General features: G+C 48.1%; 1 long non-coding RNA gene across 1 annotated transcript in view; it reads left to right on the top strand.

The window, feature by feature from the left end:
* Positions 1 to 934: 934 nt before the first annotated feature.
* LOC129386478 (uncharacterized) overlaps positions 935 to 23155 on the top strand; it is a 33171-nt gene continuing 10950 nt past the window's right edge. The window contains exons 1-2 of the long non-coding RNA XR_008613852.2: positions 935 to 1042; positions 12784 to 12843. This is a non-coding gene — a long non-coding RNA (uncharacterized lncRNA). The remainder of the gene's footprint in view (positions 1043 to 12783; positions 12844 to 23155) is intronic.

Below are 23155 nucleotides of genomic sequence, written 5' to 3'. Positions count from 1 at the left end.
AAAGTGCAGCGCAGTAACTGTCTCTCAGATGAGGACACCTCAACCGCGCTGCACAAGAGGGAGAGGGAATTGAAAGAAGGGTGATAGAGACGCGGCGGCGGCGGCCAAAACGGCGTGCTCGGGCAATTTGGTGGCCTTCGCTTATGTGGCGCGGTAACGCGCCTAGCCGTGATGAAGCAGTGCTTCTTGCGCGGCGAAGGTACGGCGCGCCATTGGCTGCGCCGATAGTGACGTCGTTTCTCTCTCGCAGCAGAGCGCACGCGCAGCAGTCTCCGACTTCGCAATGGGACGGTCGCGCATCGTTCGTTCTCCCGAGGAGCAGCTGTCCTACGACCAACAGGGTCGAGAGCAAAAGCGGGGGAGATCTCGTCGGCGTCGCACCAACGCCCCGGCAGAAGCTCGGACCCGCGATGCGGAGCGCAAGTGGCAATGTCGGGCCGATCCGGCGGCTCGTGCGGCCGAGCTAGTTAGCGCAAGCGGAGCTACCGCGGCAACGTTACTCCGCCGACGCCGCGGCCGAGCGAGATCGCCAGCGGTGACGTCGGCCATGGATTCGGTGGTTCGGTCCCGCTAGGATGAGCAGCGACAACGTCGACGTCAACATAAGCAACGGAGCCGCACATTTCAGCTTCGCTTGTTTATGATCTGTACGGAGTGCAAGGGCGATGTTTTACATTTTTTTTTTCAACATTGCTCTCAATATTGCATCCCTGTTGTCTCTGAATGCTTGCTCCAAAACTCGGCCCTCTACCCTCTTCTTGTAGGAACGCCTTCACCAATAAGACGGCATGCACACTTCGTATTTTCCTTTAAAGTTGCGCAATTCCCGAAACGCGTTCATTCGTTCTCTATGCAGCCGCTATTTGTCTTACAAATTATCTTACAATATAAATGGACTGACAGGAAATGTAATCTTCCTTTTTTCACTCGAGACAAGAAACAGCTGCTAAATGGCGCAGCACAACTGTTTTCACGTTTGCTAACAGCATTGTTCAGTGATCAACACACTCATACGCCCACTGGTTCCGAAGTAGATATTCGGGTGAGTACGTCGCTAAATTGAATGTTCGCAAGCAGCCCTCGCAATGTAGATTGAGCAAGTTACAGCCGTACCTTGTAGTATTAAAGTAGTATTAAAGGTCTGTGTAGCTCCTGTAGATGTGCTTTCGTATCCGTCACAAAACTAGAAGGAAGAGTTGGAGGATTACAAGAATCTCTTTATCGGTTTTCCGAAACCAATAATTCATGACCTTCACTATCCTACGCTTTAATCATTTTTTTTTCAATCATCTGTCACAGCTAACACAATTTCACAACATCGGCTTGATCATATATTAGGCAGACTTTACTTGCAGTGATAATCACAAGCTTATGTTACTTAATTAACAATTATCACTCATTAACATATAGTTACTACCGCTAAGGTACCTGTTAGAAGTTCAGAACTAAAGCTAGTAAATCCCCGACGTGATTTGCCTAGCACGAATCCTGAGTAATGCGCGATTACCAGGCATCGACGTGCAACGTTTCCCCTGAAATGCATAGCAGTTGCACCCGGCTTTGACCCACTGTGAAAATAAATGGGTTTGCGGGCAAATAAATGGGGCGCTACAAATTTTGACGTAGTGATGACGACAGGCACTTTGAAACTGGCATTAACCCCTGATCTTCTACTAACTGGACTTGCGCCAAAAACTATTCACAATGTCATGTTCACTCCTAAAGCTATTGATTTACCAAGCAAGTAAAAGTATAATTAGCAGAAGCTTGGTGATTGGCTAATTACTTATTTTCATCTTTCATTCAAGTAATGTCGGCCTCATCACTGAGCCCCTATAAGTGCCGCAAGTGCACTAACGTTTGTTTTTAATATGTCAGGCGACTTTACGTTATGTATAACAAGTGAATACGTTTATTTTTCAGTCGGTTTACTTTTAAAAAGAACTGTTCCTTATAGAACTGCTCCTTATAATTTATCACGTAAAAAGCTAGGCATGTGCTTCTAAAACTTTCTCACGTAAGAGAGAAAGAGAGTAAAACATCTTTATTAATAAAATTTGAATGGCGAGAGCAGTGTGGGAGGAACCCTCAGTCCAGGGTCCCTAAGATGATTCCGGCGATATTTCGAGCCCGTTGTATCACAGCTCGGAGGACCTCGTGAGGTCCGTCGCGGAGGGCATCGTCCCACAGCTCTTTGTTGCGTAGGGGGTAAAGGAGAGTTGGCAAGGGAGGAAAGAAGTTTGCAGTGCACTCAATCGTGACGTGGAAGATTGTGGGCGAGCTCCCACAGCCACGGCAACGATCTGCATAACAGTGTGGGTAGAATTTATTGAGAGAGACAAGATATGGAAAAGTTGCGGTTTGTAACTGGCGTAATGCCACTGCTTCCTCCCGCGTGAAGGACGGCGGTGGTGCGGCGTGGGTGCGACGAATGCGTGTATAATGACGGAGTATGTCTTTGTAACGGAGCAAGAGACCCACTCTGAACCCACTCTGAACTAGTCGCCTCACCACGCTGAGTCGCCCAGAGGGAAATTTCTCGGGCAACCGCATCTGCGCGTTCGTTACCCGGCAGCGAAATATGACCAGGGGTCCAGAGTAAGTGGATGCGGGGAGGTGTGGTTCGTGTATTTTGCGGGATCTGTTTGAGAATTTGGTGCGCCGCTCTCGGGATGCCATGTCCTGATAGGAACGCCCGGCATGCCTGTTGCGAGTCCGTCAATATGTACACTTCCTCAGGAACACGGATGGCGTATCGAATTGCAAGAGCAACACCGAGAATTTCTCCGTAAGCGGCATTTGTTCCGCGCATTGCAGCAGATTCTCTGAAGGATTAGGTGCCATCCAAAACTACCGAGGTATAGTCCTCTTGAGTGCGTGATGTGTCCGTGTATAAAGTATGTGTTTCCGGGATGTTTGCAAGCATGCGGCCAATGTATCGTACACGGGCTTTGCGCCGCCCTTTGTCATGCTCGGGGTGCACATTACGTGGCAATGGATGAATACTTAGTGCTTGGCGTATCGCTGACGACAAGATCGTTGGACGGGTTTCAGACTCAAGGGGTGGGACAGAGTATCCTAGCCGTGTGAGAAGATGGCGGCCAGTAGGAGTGAGTAGGAGACGCTGGCGATTGCTGACCCAATGTGCCTCTAGCAGCTTGCCTGGTGTGTTATGTGTCCCTAAGTTAAGGAGACGGCGTGTGGAAGTATAATTCGGGAGGCCATGGGCCAGCTTCGTCGCTTTGCGAATCATTGCGTCTATGCGAAGTTGTTGCGCTTGGGTCAACCGCTGAAATGGGAGATGGTATGTAAGGCGGCTAATCACGCATGCCTTCACCAAGCGCAACAAGTCCTCTTCTCGAAGGCCCGAGCGCCTGTTGGAGACCCTCCGGATCATGGCCAGAATTTGCTCAATCTGTCTGGATAGAAGGGAAACAGTGTAGTTTGACCTGCCATCCACTTGGACGTGTAGGCCGAGGATACGAGCACGATTAACCTGTGGTATCGGTGTGCCATCCACGTGCACAGTGATAGGGGGAGTAGAGGAACGGCTCCGGGGGCGAATGATTATGAGCTCTCACTTTTCCAGAGCACATCTTAAGCCGCATTTTCTCGCGTACTCGGAAACTGTATCGACTGCTTGCTGCAGTCGGTCCTGGATGGCTCCGTCGGAACCCCGTGTCGACCAGATAGTAATGTCGTCCGCATAAATAGCGTGGGCGACATCAGGGATCTGGTCGAGTAGCCGGGGGAGCCCTGCGAGCGCGATATTGAATAGAGTAGGGGAAAGAACTGAGCCCTGGGGTGTCCCACGTCCTACAAGGCGAATCGTACCGGATCGATGTGGTCCCATTCCTACGGTGGCTGTGCGATCTCGAAGAAATGCGCGGATATAGTTGTACATACGAATTCCACAGTGTGAATGTGCAACATTGCGAAGGATGAGGTCATGTTCAACATTATAGAATGCCCCTTTTAGGTCTAAGGCGATGAGTGCTCTCGTTTGGGAGGACGACGGAGGTCCTATGACTTCCTCCCGCAATTGTAAAAGCACATCTTTGGCAGACAGATGAGCCCGATATCCGAATTGAGAGTTAGAAAAGAATGATTTTTCTTCGAGGAAGGGCTACAGACGCCGCAAGAGTACATGCTCCACGAGCTTAACAATGCAGGATGTTAGGGAGATGGGTCGTAAGTTTTCAACCTTAACAGGCTTGCCCGGTTTGGGGATCAGTGTGATGTCGGCGTGTCGCCATGCTTGGGGAAGCATGCCCTTGCGCCAGCAATCATTGAAGACATGGGTGAGGTGGTTAATATCCGCGTCACTGAGGTTACGAAGGGTGGCGAATCAGATGTGGTCGGCTCCCGGTGCCGTGTTGCGGCGTAGGTCTTGTAGGACCACCCGCACCTCGTCAGATGTGATGTCTGCATCGAGCAATTCGTTCGCCTCACCTACATAAGGATAGTCAGGGTACTACGGCGGCGGGCCTGTGGGTATGAAATGCTTCTCTAGCTCTCTGAGGAGTGTCGAGACATCGTCCCTGTACTCGTGCATTAGGATGTGCAGCTGTTGAAATGCTTTTCCCTTTGTTGCGGTGGGATCTGTGAGTGAGCGAAGAATCGACCACGTTTTTGCTGTGCTGAATGTGCCTGAGAGGCGATCGCAAAATCCTCGCCTGTTATTCCTTGTAAGGATCTCTGCATACTCCTGAGATTCCCGTGTAATTTGATCTATACGTTTCCTAAGTTTGCGGTTGAGGCGTTGTCGTTTCCATCGTCGTGTCAACCCTCTGCGGGCGTTCCAAAGATGAAGTAAATGCGGGTCTATGTCTGGTGTCTCGGTTGTGGTGCGCAATGTGCTCGTGGTGGCCTCTAGATCTTGTGCGAATGAGTCAAGCCAGCGTTCGTACCCTTGGCGCTCAGGTCGGTCCTGGCGGCGTTCCCTGAATTTCGTCCAATCCGTTATACGCACATTTCGCTCGGGCCTGCGCGCACCCTGTAATGACAAAGTGGTCGCCATAATGTAGTGGTCACTACCAAGGTGCTCCTCTAAAGGCCCGTGCGCAACGACTGGGTCAGTATTGCGCACGAAGGTAAGGTCAGGGCAGGTGTCACGCGATACGCTGTTGCCTATCCGAGCGGGGTGTTCTGGGTCGGTAAGCAGTGTGTATCTCATGTTACAGATGGCATTCCATAAGCGGGTCCTTTTAGCCTGCGATTTAACGTAACCCCATGCAGTATGCGGAGCGTTAAAATCGCCGGCCACCACACAAACCCGTCCAAACCTACCACATTCTGTTAGTAGGTGCTGAAAACAGTGCGTTCGCGAACGGGGGGAACTGTGTGCATTGAGTATAAACAGACTCGCTGCGTTTACCTTGCGTAATTATTTCCAATATTTGGTGAGGAATGTCAATGTTAGCGGTATGCATGCGACATGTAACATGTTTCAAAACTAAGGCTCCCACAAGAGGAGAGACACCCGAGAGCGTGCTGTAGCCGGATAAAGAAGAGGTGCAATTGACTTCCTGTAAGAGGATGACATCGGGAGGCTTCGTGGATGTGGCGATATACTGCTGTAGGGAACCTCGTTTTCGGCGGAATCCCCTACAATTCCACTGCCACACCACTAGTTCCTCGGCGTTACGCGGCGCCATCATCATCGCGAGAGGAAGCAGGCGGTCGTGCATAGGGATGCGGGCGCCGGGTGCCCACATTTGAAGGTTGCGGCCGAGAGCCTTGGTCGGAAAGCGCGCTTTCGTTGTTACCGCTAAGCTCAGGAACTTGCATGCGTGTGAAAGTGCACTCTATACATGATTTCACTTGCTCCGTAATCCCTATTTGAAGGGCCTCCATTTGGCGTTCTATCCTGTCCAGAGCCGCCTGCATACTAGTGCTCATGTCTGCCACCAGCGCGTCCATTTGTTTTTGCAGGCGCTCACAGCGCGCCTCCATGTCACGACGTAGGCAGGCTATTTCTATTAGAGGATCGAGATTTGATAACGAATTGGTAATAGGGGAAGGGGTAGGGAGAGATTTATGGGCGGAGCGACCTGTGGGGGAACCTCCGCCCGACCTACCTCCCGAGGCGCCTCCATTGCTGTTTTCTTCTCCGGGGTCCGCTGCATGCCTGAAGGGACCAGGGTCACCTTGGCTGGGGCGTTGGTCTGCAGGGACTTCTTGTAGGGTTGTTGGGAAGATGGGGAAGGAGGGCGCCTCTCTGGGAGGCGCACCGATGCCTCGCGGGATCGGGACCGAGACTTGGAGCGGGTCCGGAACTTGCGACGGAATCTCGAACGAGTCTCCGACTGGTCTTGTCTAGTCTCCTTCGTTGGTGCGCGCGACGTTCGGGTCTCCGCCGTATCTGTGGTATTGGTCGAGTCGCTGGAGGGTTGGAGTTCACGCTGCTCTTTCTCGAGAGCTTTCCGCACCCAAGCTTTGTTCAGTGTCTGCCTAGCACACCGCGGACAGTTTGGATCCACTGTAGTGTGGGTCCCGTCACAGGATCTGCGGTGTGGGGTGCGCGGATGTGACGGGGTGGGGTTGTCAGTCCCGCACGTCGCGCAAATGACCACGTGTGGCGTAGGACAGTAATCAGCCCAATGGCCGAGCTTGTGACATATCTTGCAGACCAGTTGGCGGTGTCGATGGGGGTAGCAGCGGAGTTCTGCACCATAGAAACGCACGTAGCGAGGTACTTTAAATCCTTCAAATGTTACCAACGCAACGTTGGTTTGACCTATCATTTGTGCTTGAAGTATTTGAATTCCAGGAGCCAAAAGCTCATCCACTAGCTTGGAAGACGGTACACCGGGCAAAAGACGAGGAACAATTCCCTTGCATGAGTTGTCTGGGGCCGCAAAATATGTTGTGATGGGATAGACCCGCTGAACAAGGTTCAGCTCCCTCACCTTGTACAATGCGTCGGCTACGTGTGAATGGGGTGTGCAGTGTGCTCACGGCGGTGTCTTCAAGACCTATGAACGCTTACGGAAAAGCTACTACTGGCGCGGAATGTTTCGCTTTGTCCACAAGGTCATTCGCGGCTGACACGAGTGTCAGCGACGAAAAAAGCCACTGCATCCTGTCGCAGGTTCATTAAAGCCCCTTCCATTCCCAGACCGCCCATTCGACCGCGTTGGAATTGACCTTTATGGACCTTTGACCACGGCGGGAAACCGATGGGCTATCATTGCTGTCCACCACCTTGAACGATACGCCGAAAACGCTGCTCTTCCCACGGCGACAGCACAGGATGTCGCCTCTCTTATTCTCAAGCGTTTTGCGCTTCGACACGGTCCTCGTCGCGAACTGCTCAGTGACCGTAGTCGCGTATTTCTCTCCGATGTAATCAAAGCACTTCTCCACCAGTGCAACATTGTACATCGGACGTGTACTGCCTGCCACCCTCAGACGAACCGTCTCGCTGAGTGGTTTAATCGGACACTGGGCGACATGCTTGCGACACATGTTGCATCTGATCACTCTAACTGGGACCTGGTTCTTCCATTTGCGACATACGCGTATAACACCGCTACGCAAGTCACAACCGGGTTTTCCCCCTTTTTACTTCTGTACGGTCGCCAGCCGACGCAAACTATCGACACGTTGCTGCCATGCGCACCAGATACCTCAGAGTGCACGCCCGTGTCGGAAGCCGCCCGTTATGCTGACGATTGCCGATAACTAGCCAAGCGCTTTACTACAGCCGACCAACAACTCCAGAAACATTACCGCGATGATGACCACTCTCCTGCCGCAACATTCGCTCCTGGAGAACTCGTGTGGCTGCTTGTACCACCCTGCGCCCCTGGCTTGTCGTCCAAACTACTCCCAAATTATCATGGTCCCTACCGCGTCGTCGAGCGTACTTCCCCCGTAAACTACGTCTTTGAACCTCTTATGCTGCACGGCGACCGTCGTCGACGTGGATGGGATGTTGTTCACGTAGACCGCCTCAAGCCGTACTTCGACCCTCTTGTCCCCACCTGTTAGATCGCCAGGATGGCTCCACCTTTCTCGACGGGGGCAATTGTAATGAAGAAAGGAAGAGAATGACATCCCGATCATCATCAAGAGCGGAGCGCACGAGATCGGCGCTCGAACACCACCATCTTGTTCTCCTTGCGTACTCTTCCGAGCTACCGCCCGTTTGTTGGACTCGTCCAATAAACCTCCTTACAATCCTTAACATCCACAGGCTATACACATCTATTCCTGCACTGCAGAAACTGTAGAAATGGCGGGTATACACCCGCCGTGGGAATGCACCTCGCTCCCGTTCTCTCATCCGCCCGTCAGCAGCGAGACTGACTGGACAGCCTGGCTCAGGTGCGGGGACGTCGGTCGACAGCTTGAGCTGGTGGACTGGGCGGAGAAGGCCAAGCAGGCCCAGGGCCTTACTTGAGCCCGATCCCTCAGCCACCTCCCCCCTTTCCCCTTCCCACTTTCAATAAACATTACCACCACCACCACCGTAACTCACGAAATAGTCGAGGCATATTATGTATGAACAAGGGGTAGCGATTGCGTCAGTCACACAACCATTAAGCTGCACGATAGAGAGTATGCATATCTAGATAGGCAACAATTGCAACAGAATGTTTAGGAGTCTGGGGTCTTGGCGCTCATGTCGTGATTGTGTCATCTTGCTTTGCTGCGCATGCGCTAAAATACAGTAACAGTTTTATAAGCGTTTTTCTGTCAAACAATGAATTAGTTGGGAGTCAAGCGCTGTCGTGTCTACTTGCTTTCTGTGTCCGCGTCTTAGGTGTGCTACAATCTTCAAATATGAACGTCAATCAACTATCTCAACTCGCCGTCTTATTGCCCTGTCTGCCTCACATAAAAGCGACCATGTTTACGGGGTGATAGAAGGCAATTACCTTAGAAATAACGCTTCTTCAATTCTGATACCAAGAGATGCTTCATTTCATGAGTAATATATATTCTCCAATTCTCACGCCTAAGGGAGTTCTAGAAGTACATCAAAGATCGCATGAAAGTTACATCGCCCTTATAAAATTCAGCCTGGCTTCGTAGTAGATTGACACACCTTTCTTCAAAAAAGCTGGAACCATGTAAAAAAGTTGCTTTTCTTGCATTCAAATTAGGATTTCAGGCTTAGTAACTAATTTCTGGTTTTCGTAGCTGGAAAGCTTCAGCGAAAATGCAATTATTCATCATTGTTCTTTTTGCACCAGCGATTTTCTTACCGTAGCTCAAATTGTTTTAAAAATTTACCCAAAAGAATTTGTTTCCATGCAACCCACAGAAGGCACAGATGCGTCATTTGTCATCAAAGCTGAAGAAAAAGGCGCAGATTCTACGGAAAATGGCGCTCTGCGACAAAAACGTGGTCGAGCCGGGCTGACGAGCAGTGTAGCCATTTTAGCAATCTTGTCGCTAGATTTAGCGATTTTCTTCTTTGTCTAGCGACAAATCTTTTTATTTAGCGACAGACGACCTTTTTTTTTATTGAGCCGACAGAACAATTGACAACGTTTTAGCGGCTTCGAAATAAGAAAATTTTCTTCGAAAATGGCCTTCTAGAAGCGCCCTTTATTATTCAAAGTGACATGCGAGCGGCCGAAATTGGCTGCCTGACGCGTAGGTTCTGTGATCCCGATGAAGCAATGGTTGCCTAACAGGATTTACAGTGCGTTCCGTTACAAAATGCATGTTTCTTTTTTTACATCTCATGAAAGCGATTTGAATGGTCCATTAAACGCTCTTGGTTCTGCATTTTCAGTAAATAAGTTCAACTTTCGGACATATACAATTTCTTTTGTGAGGTTTAGAACGTAAGAGCTGAATAATAAGATAAATTTATATAGGAAGACGTGAACATAGGAGCGGTTGGGTTCGCTGACGCGAGCCTGAACACAATGTTTCCTTATCGCATGGGTTTTGGACAAACCAGAGCTGCGAAGAGCCTACAGGTAAAACAATGGACGGAAGCATAGTATTTGACATGTATAAAGGCCAGATGATATTCATCGTTGTATTAACATGTCACCTTGAGCGTCTTGCAGAATTTTGCTATCTTTCCAGGATTGCCAAAAACTGAAAAATTCTCAGATATAATGTGGACCAAGTGCACTTTCGTGCTAAAACAATCAGATTTTTTTTTTTTTGTTGCACTGAAACAGAAACTCACAATCTTAGGGTATATGCCGAATTCAAACTGCCATCGTCTGTTGTTATGGTAGTATAATAGTAAAGTATATGCCCACTAAGCACTGATCGTAAATTCTCAATTTATTGCTTACTCACTCGGACAATAGACAAATACGGTAACTTTCGGTAAATGATTTACACCATGCTAGCGCGCATTAGGGTTCCAAACCGCCTACGTTACCTAAACTTACTCCGATGCCTTAGCGACAATTTTAGCGACTTTACAATTTAGTCGAAATTTAGCGACTTTTTTGTCTCAATTTTGCGACACGGTTAAAAAAAATATGGTAACACTGGTTACATTGGCGAGCTACATGAAGATCGCTGGTGCCTCGCTCAACTACTTTAAAGCAATCCAAAGAGAAAAGCTTGAGTAATGGCCAGGAAGTATTTTGCAAAGCAACGACTGATAAATGATATGGCTAATTATGACAATGATGAATTTTGGACTTGACGCTTCACAACTGAACACTTAAACGCGATTTCTGGAAAACACTGTTTTCGCAGACGAATGGAACATTACCTGCGTAATCAACTAAATTTTCAACCCGAGATTTTGCTCACTTGTTGAAATTTGTCTTAGGCATCTACTTAACTAAATCGATCTTGTTACCTGAAGTCTATTATTTTAAATAAATATAATTTCCTTGCCAAATTATCAAGGTTAGAAATCTTGTTTTGAAGTGAATTACAATGTGAATGTTATTTGTTTAATTCAGTAAAAACCCACATTGTAAGCAATATTTGGCAATAATTCCAGTACACTGATTGCTTTAGTCATAGTTGAATGCTCGCCAACGAAAGTACTAATATGGGTAAATATAAAAGGCTATAGTTGAAACGCTTCTTAATATTTTCAAGCAAAGCTTAGTGTGCGTAATCACAACTGCGTGTACTGAACAAATGGAAGTTTTAAAGTGTCATTCAGTGGACCTTGAGCAAATTACAAAACGGTCTACTCTGCCTACCATCCCCCCTGAAAAAGAACCATAGACTGCGCCCGTACGGTATTCTGTGAACTTGTTGGCATAAATTGTAGTGCACCTATCAAGTCTTTCCTTCCTGTTCAACTGGTGTTTTTTTCTCTGCACGGTGACGCAAATCTTTCCAAACTTATGAGCCATAAACACAGCGTTGACTCCGTATCGACTCCCTACTTTCTTAAGTAAGGAGTCTTCCTTAAGTACTGTATAGAGAGTAAATGTAATGTATACCCACGACTTCCTTCTTCTTGCTCTGAGATTTCGTCTGTAAATATGTGTGAACTGTAAAACACGATGCACTTTTTCATGTGTTCTGAAAGTACGGCTACGGCAACACGTGGAGAACCTGCTTCTAATAAACGCGTGACCTCCATACGCAAGAAGTTGCTCATCTTGTGCACACACGACTTGGTCTGGGCGGACATAACATGGCTGTTCTGTTCTTTTACAACTTCCCTATGCTTAAGGGAAAAGTTCAGCAGGGTTTTCGATAATTTCTGGCAGCATTGCTCCGACGCTGTTCATGAAGAACACATCTCTGATGTGTAGCTATGTAAACGAAGTTTCTTTTCTCTTTTGTTTGTCAACCGGTCGAATAAAACACAACACATCGCATGTACAGTGCTCACGGAATGAAATGCGACAGGCAGCCTTTAGTATAACCCCGCATATGTGCAAAGTACTCGAGAGTACCATGTCATGTCACCATGAATCCGGTCACCAAAGGTGACGCGGACTTCGATCTAAGTGCACGCGCCAAAATTACGTCGATGCGATAGGAACTGCAGCCGGTGGAAACAAAAGTAGGCGCATTAGTTAGCCCTAAATAGACGCGTTTCATTCCGTGAGCACTGTACAATGCGCAGTTCTCTTCATTAAGGGGCTATGAAGTGTCCATTCTTTGTGGTCGTTTCTTTTCTTCATGATCAGCAGCTGTCTGATCTTTCGAAGGGACGCCATCCACAAGAGAAAGAAAGGGTCCTCTGTATTTTATACAGGTTATATGACGTCAATTGGCTATTTCTGGTCGATTAGTAGTCCGCAGTACATTTCCCCCAGTCATTTGCGAAGTGCAATTGCTTTTGCTACAGTCGAACGACCTCGAACTGGGGATTTCCGCCTGTTTAAATGGCTTATTACTAAGCACCTACGTTATAAATCAGGTGAGTGAATAAGAGCACACATAGCGCGCAGCCTTAAGTCAAACGCCACGGTCGAACCAGGCTGATTAGATAATCAGGAAAGTTAAGGGTGTGAAAAGGGTGCAGAACGTGTGGTCCGAATCAGACATAATATATATGTAAGTTGACACAAGAGCATATATTTTGTGGCAAGTGTTCAAAAAGTTCTGAGAGCGCGGCATTTTCACGTCAGCATGCTCCCGCGCAGTCCATAGAGGTCGGGTGACAGATACCTACAAAACCGCAGCAAGGAACTAAGAAGGATTCTCTTAAAAAAGCTGCCCTTATCTCCTTATTGCTGGAGCGCAATTTCTCAAGTGCCCGATCATGTTGACGTTATTGCGCAGGATCGCACATTGTGAAAAATTGTACTCGAACAATGTCACTCTGCAGCTGTCTTACGCATCGCTCAATCTGTTCTATATGTTTCTGTTTTCCAGATATGAAAGGCAGCATTGCCGCTCTATTTCTTTTCCTGGTTTCCGCAGTGGAGTCAAGAAGTAGGTTCTTATTTATATTCACCGCTGGTCACAGTGCGTTAAAGTAATAATGCCAATGCATCGCAGAAGCATGTTTGGCGTTTCTCGCTGGATATTTTTAACTCTTCACGTCTGAAACTTTCTTGCGCATATCAGACGGTTAAGAAGAGTCTATTCTGGTTGGTCCACGGGGCCTAATGTGCCTATAGCAACACTGTACTTATGATAGATGCCATAGTGGAACACGAATGATTATTTGAACTATCTGGAGTCTTTTATCGTGCACCCAAATGTAAGCAGAGGTTCATTTGAGTAATTCTTCGCAAAAGTCACTCATTTAATTATGCTAGATGATTATATTACTGCGTAAATTTTGTTTTTCAGTTGTCTGGTTTCCCATGAAGTTGTTAACTATATTTGCTTTTGCTTTATGCGGGGAGATGCATCTTCTTGGGGGCATTTTATTGTGTGTATGTATGTGGGCGAGTGCGTGTGCTTTGGTTTGTGCTTCATGAAGCTTCCAGACTAACGCGGGATTTATGAAAATGAAAATAATGGCCGACGAGTTACAGCGTCTCCAGATAAAGATTGCGTTGGCAGGGGCCCATCAATCCCTAGGGTAGCGCAACCTATCGACCAGCATTCGGTCTAGGTCTCTCAACCGACGGACAGACCGTTTTTTTTTTTTTTTTTTTTGAGAAATTCTTCGCCGACAGCAGAGGGAATCCGCAGTTGGTTGAAGCGGGTTTCGCGTCTTGACTCGCAGCATTCTTGCCTCCGCTCAGCTGGTACCTTGATCCATGACGCGTCGCTCACTGAAAGCAGGCTCGCTGCTTACTGCATTCCCCCAACCCGCAGGCATGAGTACGAGCTTTCTTGGGTGGGAACACGGCGTTCTTTGCGTCTCGAAGCATCCGAAAGGTCTTCAATGTCCGAACAATAAGCTTAAACCTCTCGTGGCTCCACTGCTTTCGGCTTTGTGAGCTGAACCTTCGTATCAAAGGCGAGCCGCAATATATGAGATATTAAATTGACCGGAGGCCTCTCTGCCGATTTTGTTATCAAAGGGAAGCTTGCGTTGCCTACCCTCCTGTAGCTACTGGCTGGGTCACTCAATATATATATATATATATATTATTGTAGTGGGTAATATGCATGTGGCGCTGTGCGGACTGCCACCGCTGCGTGCGACGCGAGACTTGAGCTCGGGCTGCTGATGCGAAGGGCTAGGACTCGTGATCAAGAGCTACTTGCGATTTCTCGAACGAGCTGCAATAAAACCCATTTCATTTGGTGGAGCTGCTGGGTAGCCTCGGAAACTGGAACTCCGAAGCCGGGCGCTACCGACTGCTGCGACCATGCCTGACGAAACCACCCAGGAAGATGCACCACAGCCTCCGGCAGCCATCGTTTCTGGTGCGTTGCGCCAGCGTGATCCTGCCATCTTTAGCGGCACCGATGACCATGACGTGGAGGATCGGTTGTCATCTTATGAACGGGTGAGCTAGCATAACAAGTGGGACGACGTCACCAAGTTGCACAACGTGCTGTTTTACTTAACCGGCGTCGTGAACCTTTGGTTCAGAAACCACGAACACGATTTCACAACATGGAGCGCATTCAAAACAAGTTTCGCAGAAGTGTCCGTGTGCCCCGCTGTGCGCAAACTTCGCGCAGAAGAACGCTTACGGGGGCGTGCGCAACATCACGGTGAAACTTTTACAAGTCACATCGATGATGTCATTGACCTGTGTAAGCGCGTGAATCCGTCGATGGCAGAACAGGACAAGATAAAACACGTTATGAAAGGCATTGATGAGGACGCCTTTCAAATGTTCTTAGCTAAGGATCCGCGTACCGTGGCCGAAGTTATCAATCTGTGCCAAAGTTTTGACGAGCTACGGAAACAACACGTCTTAGCTCAGTGCCCACCGCCTACGGAAGATTCGTTAGCAGCATTGGTTATTGGCGACAACCACACAACTTTGCTGACGAAAATAAAAGAATTTGTGCACGAAGAGGTCGCGCGACAGCTCTCGATTTTGCCGACCATGGAGAAGCCTTGTCAACATTTGGCTACAGCGATCCGACAAATAATTCAAGAGCAAGTGACCGAAGCTCTTCCACCTCCGTGTCAGCTGGCTCCCGTGGCCGCGCGCCTGACGTATGCTGAAGCCATTGTACGGGCATCTCGTCTGCCGGGGTACGGGCACCTCGTCTGCTCGTCTGCCAGCCGGCGGCTCCCTTTTTCAGTGCACAGTAGCAGGGTACAAATCCTTGGTGCACTGCTGACAACCGCCCAATATGCTATGCCTGCGGTACCCCGGGATATGTAGCGCGCCTCTGCCTTTGATGGCATCAAATCTCTTGCGCTCGTCGATACAGGTGCTGCTGTATCTGTGATTAGTGAGAAGGTTTGCCGTGCATTACGGAAAGGGACCATGAAGCCTTCGGTATCATTGCTTAGAACAGCCAGTGCACAACAAGTTCAACCAGTCACTATGTGCAATGCCAGGGTGCTCATTCGAGAGATATTGTATTCAATTGATTTCTTTATGTTAACTTCTTGCTCCCACGACGTGATTCTCGGTTGGGATTTTCTGTTGCGCCATCATGCCGTCATTGACTGTGCACGTGCTGAGGTTCAGTTCTCCATTCTGTGCGATTTCCCATCTCACGACTTTCAAGTTCACGATGTTAGCAGGATCTGTGTAGCTTCAGATACTGACCTTCCTCCTCACAGTGCTGTATTTGTCCCTCTTTCATGTGCATCGCTTGCCGAAGCGACGGTCAGGTTTACATGTAAGAGTTGGGGTCGGGCATGAAATAAGTGTTAGCTGGCCCATGCCATCGTCCAACTCATCCACGATAAGGACGTTGTTGAAGGGAGGGGCTTGACGGGAGGCGTCGTTAGCAGCTAGCTCTCTCCGTCCACCTATGAATGCGCTGCTAATCTCATATGTACTACTCCTCTGATCGGCTTTTGGCGAAAACCCGCTAGATATTTCCTTTTTTTGCTCTGTACTACCTACAGAATTTTGAGGCAGCCGTTGTCTTTGTGCGTTTAACTACTGCAAAGCTTATATCCGTTCGTTCAATGCTGCCATTTCTTTTTAGAGCTCTTGCCGTTTTTTTCTCACGTTCTCGCTCACGCTCTTGGCGTTTTCGCTCGCGCTCTTGGCGTTCTTGCCTAATTGATTCCTGTTCCTGTCTTTTGCTTAGAATCCGTTTACTTAGTTGTTCGATGAGTTTCAAATCACTGACACTTTGGAGAATGGTCTTACGAATTTCTGCTTCATTCAAGTCCTCCTCTACGTCTACCTCGAGCTCTTCATACAACCACAACAGCTCAGCTCTCCTCATACACAATAGGACCATGGTCGCTACTTTAAGCTTTGGCTCTGCTGTCACACAATACTTGCTGCGATACCCACGCAAATCAGAATACACGTAAAAGATCCCCAGCGGTTTAAATCTACAAACCCAGAGAAATTGAAGCTTGGTAAATTTACAGCCGAAACCAAACGCTTACCCTCTCAAGCAGGACCATATCACCAGTCGCCGTATCCAGTCAGTTGTAATAGGTGGTCAATCCTAAGTCGCCTCCAACTTGATCGGGATACCAGTCGGTCACCATGTCCCAAAGTCCGTGAGATCTTATCGCTTTCTACGTGTTGTAGGACGATCTCACCACTGCCATCCAGTTGTAAGAGTTGCGGTCGGGCATGAAATAAGTGGTAGCTGGCCCATGCCGTCGTCCGACTTATCCACGCTCAGGACGGTGTTGAAGGGAGGGACTTGTTCTCATCGAGAACGAGGAATATGAGATTTATTTACAACATCTATATGAAGGGTGGAGAATGATACATTTTATCAGTCTAGCATGACTGAAAAAGAAAGCACGAAGCCCGAAGCACAAAGCACACAGCCCACTAGCAGCCGACAAAACGGCTGCTTAAAAACCCTCTTTTCTCCCTAGATCCCTAGGTGAGGGAAAACTGCCGTTCAACCTCCGTCCCATTGGACCGTCCAACGTCGATGGAGGCGTAGTCGACCCGCCTTTGAGGGGGAGGGTTCACACACTCCCTTCCGCACTGAACACACTGAGGTGAGCGGGTCCTCGTACACATGGGTTGTCACGCTTGACCCCAGTGGGCGCCTCTTGATTCCAGAGCTCACTTCTCAGGTAGCCGCCACGACTGTCAGCAGACTGACAAATTCTGGAGCTCACGAAAACGCACCGCAAAACCCCCTTTTCCAGGAGTCCTCTTGCTCCAAGTAGATCGTGAAGGCGACAGCGAATCAAGTAGCAATACTCGGTCCGCCGAACGTGGCTAGCCTTGCTGGCGTCGCCGGATCTCCGAAGAAGGTGTATGGTTGATTAACTTTGCGATGGTCTCCATTTCTCCGAAGGAGGTGCATGGTCGGTTAACCTAGCTGGCGTCGCCGGTTCTCCGAGAGGCGCATTTTTGGCTCTGCAAAACGACTCTTTGCATCGGGCCTGGAAGGGTTCGAAGGTCGCTACCCCCGCAGGACGATCGAAACAACTGCAGGGGGCTGTGAAAAGTTTGCAGGTCAGTACCCCTGCATGCTGATCGTAACAACACTCGCTGTCATCTACATTCACTGCCAGCCTATATTGTTGCCTTTCGCCCTCCTCACGGTTCACCATGGTGCTGCAGAAATACTGATTTCTAACCCAAATTCGTACACTTTGCCTTTGCACTGTGGCGAGACTATTGGTACCATCCAGACTGTGGACGCTGACGGTATTGTGCATTTCCATGTTGCCGACGACGTGGATACTGCTAACATAACAGCACTGACGCCCCATGTGCCTTCTAACCGAGGAGTATTACCGGATGGTTTTTGTCGCTCTATTGCCGATGACCTCGAGCCGACACAACGTGAGCGGCTAATTACTCTTTTAAATTATTTGCACGCCTCTTTTGACTGGAACCAAGTATCATTAGGCCGCACAAGTACCGCCTCTAGCCACACTGATACGGGACATCACGCACCATTACGCCAGTGACCGTACCGCGTGTCACCCACGGAGTGTCGTGTCATCACCGAGCAAGTTGAAGACTTGCTTGAATGTGGTGTTATCAAGCCATCCTGCAGCCCTTGGTCGTCGCCCGTAGTACTCATTGAGAAAAAAGATGGCTCGATTTGTTTCTGTGCGGACTATCGTCGCCTCAACAAGATTACACGAAAGTATATCTATCCTCTACCGCGCATAGATGGCGCCCTGGATTGTCTACATGGTGCCGAATTCTTTTCTTTGGACTTGCGATCGGGCTATTGGCAAGTGGCAGTGGGTGAATCCGAGCTCTCGAAGACAGCTTTCATTACACCTGATGGCCTGCATGAGTTTAGAGTAATGCCATTCGGCCTCTGCAATGCGCCCGCGACATTCGAAAGGATGATGGATAACATTCTGCGAGGCCTCAAATGGAAGACGTGCTTGTGTTATTTAGACGACGTGGTAGTTTTCTCCCCTGATTTCACCACTCACCTTTCTCGTCTACGCGAAGTCCTTACTTGCCTTGCCACCGCCGGCTTTCAGCTTAACTTGAGAAAGTGCCGCTTCGGAGCCCGCCAGCTGACCATACTTGGCCATGTCGTTTCCAAAGACGGCGTCCTTCCCGACCGTGACAAACTTCGTGCTGTCGCAGAATTTCCACGGCCGACTACACTGAAAGAGTTCCGAAGTTTTGTCGGCCTTTGCTCTTATTTTCGACGCTTTGTGCGCAATTTTGCCTGCATCATCGCTCCCCTGACGAAGCTCCTGGCTGGCCCTGATGACCTTCACGATTGGACTCCGACATGTGACCAAGCCTTCACCAGTTTGCGTCGTCTGTTTACCTCACCGCCTCTTGTACACCACTACGACCAGAATGCACCCACCGAAGTTCATACGGACGCCAGCGGCGTTGGTCTTGGAGCCGTCCTTGTGCAACGCAAGCCTGGCTTTCCGGAATATGTGGTTGCGTATGCGAGTCGTGCCCTCACGAAGGCAGAAACCAATTATTCTGTCACAGAAAAATAATGTTTGGCTATAGTTTGGGCGTTAAACAAATTTCGCCCTTGCTTGTATCGCCATCCATTCGACGTCGTGACAGACCACCACGCGTTCTGCTGCCTCACTGAAAGACCCGTCGGGGCGTCTTGGGCGTTGGGCTCTTCGGCTCCAAGAATTTGACATTCGCGTCATCTATCGATCCGGGCGTCAACATTCTGATGCAGATGCGCTCTCCCGATAGCCCATGCAATCCTACAAAACGCCACCCTCATCCATACAGTGCCCGGCTGCTACGCTTGCTGTTACTGACATGCCGTCTGAACAGAGAAAAGATCCGTGGATTGTGTCTCTCATTGACATTCTTAACAGTTCTTCAACGGCTACGTACCCTCGAGCCCTTCGTCGCCAAGCCACCCACTTCGTGCTATGGGACGCCATCTTGTACCACTGAAACTATCAGCCAGACGGTCACAAGTGGCTGCTACTCATCCCTCGCCATTTGCGTTCCGACATATGCACGTATTTCCACGCCGACCCACAACAAGCTCATGCTGGCGTCCTGAAAACCTACTAGCGGCTCCACCAGCGTTACTACTGGCGCGGCATGTATTCTTATGTCCGCAAATACACTCGGTCATGTACAGCCTGTCAGCGACGCAAAACATTTCCCCACACGACCGGCCCTCTGCAACCTTTACCGAATCCTGCACGTTCTTTTGATCGGTTTGCTATTCACCTTTATGGGCCCCTTCCATGAACTGCTAACGGAAATTGTTGGGTAACTGTCGCAGTAGACCACCTCACAAGATATGCCGAAACTGCTGCACTTGCTTCGGCTGCTGCTCACGACATCGCCGCATTCATCTTACGGCATGTCATCTTACTGTGCGGCGCACCGCAAGAAATGCTCAACGACCGAGGCCATGTGTTCTTGACCGAAGTTATTAAGGAGCAACTCGCCACGTGCCGCACTATTCACCGCACCACTACGGCATATCACCCACACACTAACGGTCTAACGGAACGATTCAACCGCACTCTTGGTGACATGCTCACCATGTATGTTGCGTCTGATCGTTCCAATTGGGTCGATGTCCTCCCTTTTGTGACGTAAGCAAATAATACCACCGTTCAGGCTACCACAGGCTTCTCACCATTTTTTCTTCTTTATGGACGTGAACCATCTACTACCCTCGACACCGTAATACCATATCATCCGGATGCCTCTGAATTCACCCCTCTTTCCGAAGTTGCTCGCCATGCTGAAGAGTGCCGCCAACTGGCTCGCTCGTTCACGTCGTATACCCAAGGAATCCACAAAGATCGCCACGACAATTAACGGGCAGCCCACACAGTTCTTCGCCGTGGACTCTCACGTCTGGCTCCGGCTGCCCTTTCCAAGCTCCAGGCCTTAGCCCAAAGCTTGCTCCGAAATATCAGGGTCCGTACCGGATCGTCCCGTGTACATCGCCTGTGAATTATGTGGTCGAACCGGTGACGCCATCTTCGGACAAACACCACCATGGCCGCGAGATGGTTCACGTCAGCCGCCTGAAGCCGTACCACGACCCCCTTATCGTGTCATCACCTTGGGCGGAAAAGGCCAAGTAGGCCCAGGGCCTTACTTGAGCCTTAACCCTCAGCGACGTCCCTCTTTACCCTTCCCCCTTTCAATAAAGTTTGTCACCACCACCACCACCAGATCGCCAGGAAGGCTCCTCTTCGCCGCAGGGGCGATTGTAGTGGGTAATATGCATGTGGAGCTGTGCGGACTACCACCACCGCGGCGCGAGGCCCTAGCTATATATATATATATATATATATATATATATATATATATATATATATATATATATATATATATATATATGTATATATATATAACAGTAAATTCATGCATAAAGCCTACACATATAAGGTCCACTCACCGGTGTCTCTAAATCACACCTATCTCTTAAGAGGAAGCTTTAGCTCGGGTGCTCCTATCTAAATACATGTAAAAGCAGAATTCGTTTTATTCGGCAACCACTGCACCAAATTTGACGAAGTTTGATGAATTTAAAAGAAAAACTTAAAATCTAGTGACTGTTGGTTTCGAATTTTTGAGTTCGGTCTCCAATTTTTCATTAAAAATTAGCAAAGTTCGAAAATTTTCAATAAACGCAACTATCAAGTTTACAACTCTGTAACACAACAACTAAAAACGATATCGCAATTCTGTGATTTGCATCTAATAGTACATCTAAAGCGGACAAAATTGATATGTTACACATGAATATAAAAAAATTTAGTAGTATGGAAATACAGCCTTTGCAGAACCCTTGTAGCCGACGTAACAAATTCACGTAAGATGTAAAATGACATATCGAATTTGTCCGCTTTTAACGATCTAATGGATGCCGTTTACAGAACCGCGATATCTGTTCTTGATGCAGAGCTATGAAGTTGTAAACTTCGTGCTTCTATTTTTTTCAAACTGTCGAATATTTGAAAATCTCTTTAACGAAATTTAAGCCCTAAATCGAAATTCCACTTCCAACAGTCACTAGAATTTAACTTTCTCTCTCAAATACAATAAATTTCATTAAAATCGGTCCAGGGGTTATCTCGCAAAAACGTTTTTGCGTTTTACATGTATTTGAACAGGCCGCGTCGGAGTTGGCCCCGAGCTAAAGCTTCCTCTTAATGGAATGGTGAATTACATATTGTCACGTTGCACCAAACACACGAGACAAGGATACGTTTACCAACAACAAAACAAAGACAGCCCGTTTAAGAGATCAAGCGCAGAGCTGTCGTCTTCGGGTTTGCATCTTCCACATTACAAGGTAGAGTCCGCTAAAATTCTCGCCATTGTCTATCGTCTTCATAGCGTACACCTAGCAATATTTAACGAATTTCATTGATTTACTGTCTGCAATTTAGCCATTCGAAATGTGCCACTGGGTGTGCCCGTTCTTTCTAAATCCTCTGGAATGAGTCTGTGCCACTGCGAACACAAGAGGCACAGGATTAAATGTTGTTTGATACGTGACGTACTTTGCTGGGCGTACGTCTCTCATTACCCTCCTTCTCGCGACTCGTATCATACATCGTCCCCGTACTGTCGCTGGATACACGTCTTACACTGTGCATCCGCCTGATTATGGGTTTGCATTGGGGCACAATTTGTGAGCGATGTAGCATACGAACATAAAGATGTAATGAGAATAATGAGAATAGAGTTTTGACTCTTGTTCGCCTCGTACGAAAAAGTGTACTCATCGCTGTTGTTAACAGCTTTACTAAAGCTTCGCTTCAGGTAGATTCCAGCATCTGCGTGGGATCTGCATATTTTTGTAATCTTTTCTCCTTCTTTGTAGAAGGACCAACTATTTCAAGAAAAAAGCTATCTTCAACCGTGGCAGTTCTTTCCTAATTTCTCTTACACTGAGCTGTCGCACCATTGGCGTCAACGTATATCGTCCGGCCGTGACGGTGGTGCGGTATTTCCGCATACATGAGCTTGTTTATGTAGGGAAAAAACTTGTAAAATTGGTGCTAGGGTTGTATTTTCTTTTTTCTTTCTGAAGAAAATTTTTGACGGCAACATGTTAATGGCCTCATCCTTTCGTTGCCACAATCTGTGTTAGCACAACATGCTTTTCGAAGTCTCTCAACAATTCCTCGCCACCAACCAATCACTGCGTCGTTGTCTGGCATGCCACATGTCCTTTCTGTATAAAATCAGCACAGTTTTCACATTGTAACTCAGAACCATGCTTCACTAAATATTTTCCTTTATTGTTGCTTTAGGACTCTCTATTTCCTACGGAGCAAGATCTATTTTCATTGCGGAAGAAAGTATTGCGGAGCATGTCAAGAACTCAAATAGCAGTACTACAAATATGGTTAATTACACTTTATTATTGTTCGCCCAAACTGTGTTGTTCATGCTGTTTTTTTGGTTGCACATCGTGTGCTTGTTTTTCTTAGCTTGTAGTGTATAAGTTCTTTCTCGATCTTGCCTCATGAATTCCTTGTTCACACAGACCATTCGAAGCACTTGCTTTACAGCAAGAAAAAGATTTGCAAACTCTTACAGAAGATTTTGCAGACGTATACACATCTGGCAGATCAGCAGGAGTATCGAACCCTCTGTTGTCTGAAGCATTTCATACCATGGATACGCCGTTCACCTTTCGTGAGTTGGATTTGGCGCTTAGCAAATTAAGAAGACGCTGTGCTGTGGGTCCCGATTCGATCAGCAATCAGATGCTGACAAATCTGCCATATGAACGAAAACGAGCCCTTCTGGACATATTTAAT

This window comes from Dermacentor andersoni, chromosome 4 (assembly GCF_023375885.2).
Source record: "Dermacentor andersoni chromosome 4, qqDerAnde1_hic_scaffold, whole genome shotgun sequence".
Classification (NCBI taxonomy): domain Eukaryota; kingdom Metazoa; phylum Arthropoda; class Arachnida; order Ixodida; family Ixodidae; genus Dermacentor; species Dermacentor andersoni.
The sequence above is the reverse complement of the archived record's forward strand: the minus strand, read 5'-3'. Positions and strand labels throughout refer to the sequence as shown.